This window comes from Schistocerca americana, chromosome 3, assembly GCF_021461395.2.
Source record: "Schistocerca americana isolate TAMUIC-IGC-003095 chromosome 3, iqSchAmer2.1, whole genome shotgun sequence".
Classification (NCBI taxonomy): Eukaryota; Metazoa; Arthropoda; class Insecta; order Orthoptera; family Acrididae; genus Schistocerca; species Schistocerca americana.
In genome coordinates, this window is record NC_060121.1 from 966,497,017 (window position 1) to 966,502,225 (window position 5,209).

The following is a 5,209-nucleotide window of genomic DNA, read 5'->3' on the forward strand; positions in this document are numbered from 1 at the left end:
TAAAAATGACGTGAAAGAACGTTTTTTAAAATAATGTTTGAACTGTGAAGATTCTATTGGGTACTGAGACACAGACAATAAAAGTTCTGGACACACATTTATGTCAAACTGCTGTTATAACATTATCTCACTTTTCTGTGAATCCTATTTCATAGTGGTCCCAGACTGGTGGGCAGTACTCAAGAATCAATCGATCAAGAGTTTTACAGGCCACTTTCTTTTTCGATGAATTACATTTCTATAAGATTCTTCCTATGATTCTCAGCTTACGGTATGCGTTTTCTAGAGTTTGAGAGATATGACAATTCCACTTTAGGACGTTCGAGATCAGTTCTTCTAGGTAGTTAATGTTTACTGTGATTTATCACTAATAATGTAGTCGTGCAGTGGTGGATGTCTTCGCCAATTTAGCGATATTCTTGTATTTCGCATTGGTAACAACATAGTCACCCTCTCCACATTTTTTTTTTATGTTATGCAGTTGAGTCTTCTAAACTAAATTTCTTGGGATTTCGTATTCCGGCCGACGTCTGGTGGTGATCGTCCCTTGCTAGCTGATTTCGAAGAAGCGTGTCACAATTTCCGTACCACAATCCACATTCTGAGCAGCCTCCAGTCTGCTTTTTCTGCCACGAAACTCGTTTTGTCTAGTTGAATAATTTTACCGGTTTTCGTCTCTTTAAGTTTGAATTTCCGAGCTGCACCGATGAGTAAGTTTTGTTTTGTTTTCTCCGTGTAGTGTTCCATAAAATTTGGTATCCCCCTCCCAGGGTTATCGTAAATTTCTCTAATTTCCATTGAGTTCTTAGACAGCTTTGATCTCTCTCAATTTTTATGTGAGTTCTGTTCATTCAGAGGAGAAAAATAAAAAATTGTTACACTTAGTCTTTACTTTTATTTCGAAATCCCTCAATCATCCTACAACTTTCGCATGGGTCATCAGTCTTCTGACTGATCTGATGCGGCACGCCACGAATTCCTTGAATTCCTCTCCTGTCCCAACGTCTTTATCTCAGAGTAGGTTCAAATGGTTCAGAGCACTATGGGACTTAACATCTATGGTCATCAGTCCCCTAGAACTTAGAACTAGTTAAACCTAACTAACCTAAGGACATCACACAACACCCAGTCATCACGAAGCAGAGAAAATCCCTGACCCCGCCGGGAATCGAACCCGGGCTCAGAGTAGGCGTTCCAACCTACGTCATCAATTATTTGCTGTTAAATTTGTTTACGTTCAGGTTAAACTGTCAGCCTTCACCAGCCATCTATCCTCTCAGAGTTTTCCTTCAGTTGTACCTTCTTATACACAGCCTCATCATTTGCGAAGAGCCTCATGGTGGTGTCGATGTTATCCATTAGATCAATTATACAAATTGTAAACCATAATGGTCCTATCACACTTCCTTGGGGTACTCCTGAAGTTACCTTTACATCTGCCGAGTTTTCTCCGTTGAGAGCGACGTGTTGAGTTCCGTCCGCTGTGAAGTCCAGAACCCAGTCACGAATCTGGTCCGATACTCGATCAGCTTGTATTTTTTATCGCAGTTGGTGGGAGAGCAGAACTGTATCAAATACCTTTCTGAAGTCAAGCCATGTCCGTGGCGCGCTGGATGTCATGGAGAGACAGGTCGCGCTGAGTTTCGCAAGATCTCCTTTTTCAGAAGCAATATAGATTTTTATAGAGGTACCACTCGCTCATGGTAATTACTTAAATTGTTTCATCTGATGGACAGTTTCTTGCTAAATCGTCCCCTACACGATATCCTCATCAACGAACTGCACTGGTATTTTATTCATGTTGGATCTTGTGAACTCCGCCGCCGCCGTTAATGATAGTTGGTGGCAACCAGGTGCTAATATTTTTTTAAATGTTTCATTGTAGTCCCTTAATCGGTTTCGGGCTAGATGCCCATAATATTCTTGTCCCACAGTAATTTACTTATAATATGTGTGATGTAAGGAATTCAAGTACATACACATCGAGCTAGAAAACCACATGGACCACAACAAAACAAATCGCCATCTACTGGGACGTATTGTGGAGTGGACGCCATGCCGTCAATCAAAACATCTGTCTAACGAGAAATATTAGCTATCTGAAGATAGGTATGGTAGCCCGAAACCAGTTATGGTACTAAAATAATACATTTGAAAAGTATTTGTGGCAAATTGCGACATTCACCTAAAATTGTACTGTTAGAAAATTAATTCTGAGGATGTGATTACACTACACTCATGGGAAGCGAAAATTTTCACACCAACTCTCTTCTTTTAACCTGAGGACTTTTGAAATATATGCGTGTCAGATGTTCTTGTAATGGTGATACTGAAACTGCGATATGTGTACATGTATGGGCGCTCTATAGTACTGATGTCTGTCACCAAACAGGCTCACATACGTTCTGCATGAGCGAGGCAGAAATTTACCGTGGAAAAGTTTCTGAGAGGTGTTGAATGTGGCTGATCCTTAAAGAGATTGCTTAGCGGATATTTTTTAAAGCAAATTTTCTTTACTCTTACATCTTCAGTCATACATTTATGAAGCAATTTGCTACTTAGTTTAGGGCTTCCTTCTTCCAACGGGATAAACCACACTACAAAATCATGTTTCTTGCTTCTTCCTAGTTCCTCGCTCCACCAATCTCTCCTGAAGCTCTTCTGAATCTCTTATGATGATGATTTAATTTTGCAGATCCGCGCCATGGAGGACGAGGAAGTAATGAGAGAAGACGGGAGCACCGACTCAACAAGTCCTGATGAGGATTCTACGAAGGAGCTCCCCTCATCAGATTCCAGGTGGGTGCGCCTCATGTGTTCCTTATTCTGTTACTTAGCGATTGCTATGAACACAATTCTACTTCTTCCTTAATGCTTGCTATGAACACGGTTCTACTCGCTTTCTTATTGTTATAAGTCATAGTCCCATTCCTTTTGTCCGTCTCTCACTTGCTTGAAGCTAGACCTTAAATGTACCCATCACTTCACGAAATCTACAGAACGTGCCCATACTGGGGAAGTAGGCCATTAAAGCATATCCTACCCATCATGGATTCGGAAATTATCGTTCTTGTGAAGCATAACTGGTTCTTCATTCAAACGAAGTAATGAATGCTGTCGATAATGAGATCCCGAGTTAACTTCGTATTTCTAGACATCGAGGAACACAGTTCTTCACAAGCGGATTCTCGTCAAATTGGGTGCCTGTGGGGTATCGTCTCAGTTGTGCAATTGGATTTGTGATTTCCTGTTAGTAAGGCCACGCTTCTTAATAATTAACGGTAAGTCGTCTAGTCAAACAGAAGTTATGTCTAGAGTTTTGAAATATGGCTTCCCGGCTAAGAACAAGTTGAAAATATGGTAACTATTTTTTATTTACTTAAATTTGCCATATTTCGTGACAGTACCTTTTCCGTTAGACGTTTGCAAGGCGATATTAGTCTTGGCTTCAGTTGTCTAAGTATGATTCCACAATGCATCTTTGTCGGCTGCAGAAATGACGTGGTTCAACGTGTTTCTCTCATTTTGGTGTTTCAAATACAGTTTATTCAAATGTAGTTTCTTCTTTTTAGTTAATACAAAAATAATAGTAACATAATTCAAAATTATTTATGACGGCGACCTTCACATTGTTCTTCCGTCAACACACACCAAGAGTTAGCTGCCGATTGACTATAGTCAAAGACGACTCCACCGTCAAAGATATTTTACACAATTCACAAGTTTCCACTTGTTATCAGTCTCTTTGCTATTCTTCGATACATTTTCTAATAGTAAACAATATGCATTTGCTCTCAAAAACAGAAGTTAATTAACGTAAAATAAGACAAATTATAATAAATTCTGACAAAAAAATAAGAAAACATTTACAATTCGGTATCGACAAATACGGTAAAAAAAATAACATCTCCCAGATCCATTACAGTTTCTCAAGGAAACGTTATAGGCCCACTTCTGTTCTTAATCTTGTTAAACGATATAGCAGGCAATCTAAGCGGACCTCTTAGGTTGTTTGCAGATCATGCTGTCATTTACGACCAAGTAGGGTCATCACAAGATCAGTGAGATTAGAAAATAATCTACTCAAGATACATGTGTTGTATGAAAAGTGCCAACTAAGACTAAACAAGGTGTGAGATATCCACGTGGGTACTAAAAGCAGTCAGTTACACGATAAATCATGCAAATATCAAAGTTGTCGATTCAACTAAATATTTACGGATTACAAAATGGTTCAAATGGCTCTGAGCACTATGGGACTTAACCTCTGAGGTCATCAGTCCCCTAGAACGTAGAACTATTTAAACCTAACTAACCTAAGGACATCACACACATCCATGCCCGAGGCAGGATTCGAACCTGCGACCGTAGCGGTCGCGCGGTTCCAGACTTTAGCGCCTAGAACCGCTCGGCCACCCCGACCGGCTTACGGATTACAATTACGAACAACTTTAACTGGAATCTTCAGACAAAAAATGTTGTGGGAAAGGCAGAACACTTAGCAGATGCAAAAGATCTTATAAAGGAGTTGACTATACTACGCATGTCCGTCCTCTTCTACAGTACTGCTAAGCGATGTGGTGTGGTGCGGTGTGAGATGCTTATCAGATACGATTGCTGGGGGACATCCAACGTCCCAAGAACGGCAGCTCGTTTTGTATTATCATGACGTAGGGTAGAATGGGTCACGGATATGATACTTGCGCTGGCGTGGCAATCATTAAAAAAAAAAAAAAAGGCACTGTTCCGTGCATCAAGACCTCGTCACAAAATGTGTATCACCAACTTCCTACTCCGAATGCGAAAGTATTTTGTAGACTACCGTCTACGTAGGGAGAAAATTCCATCGTATTGAAATAAAAGAAATCAGTGTTCACTTGGATGTTCATTTTTCCCACATGCTATATCAGAGTGCAGTTGTCGAGAAATAATGTGGAAGTCGTTGTATGAACTCGCTGCCAAACATTTAAGTGTGAACTGTGCAGTAGACATACACTCTAAGACAAAGTAAACGGGAGGACGACGGTTCAAACCAGCGTCTGGCCATCGTGGTTTAGGTTTTCCGTGATTTCCCTGAATCGATTCAGGCAAATGCCGGGATGGTTCCTTTGAAAGGGCACGCGGACTTCTTTCCCCATCCTTCCCTAATCCAGTGGGACCGATGATCACTGTTTGCTCCCCATCCCCAAACCAACCAACAAACTAAACG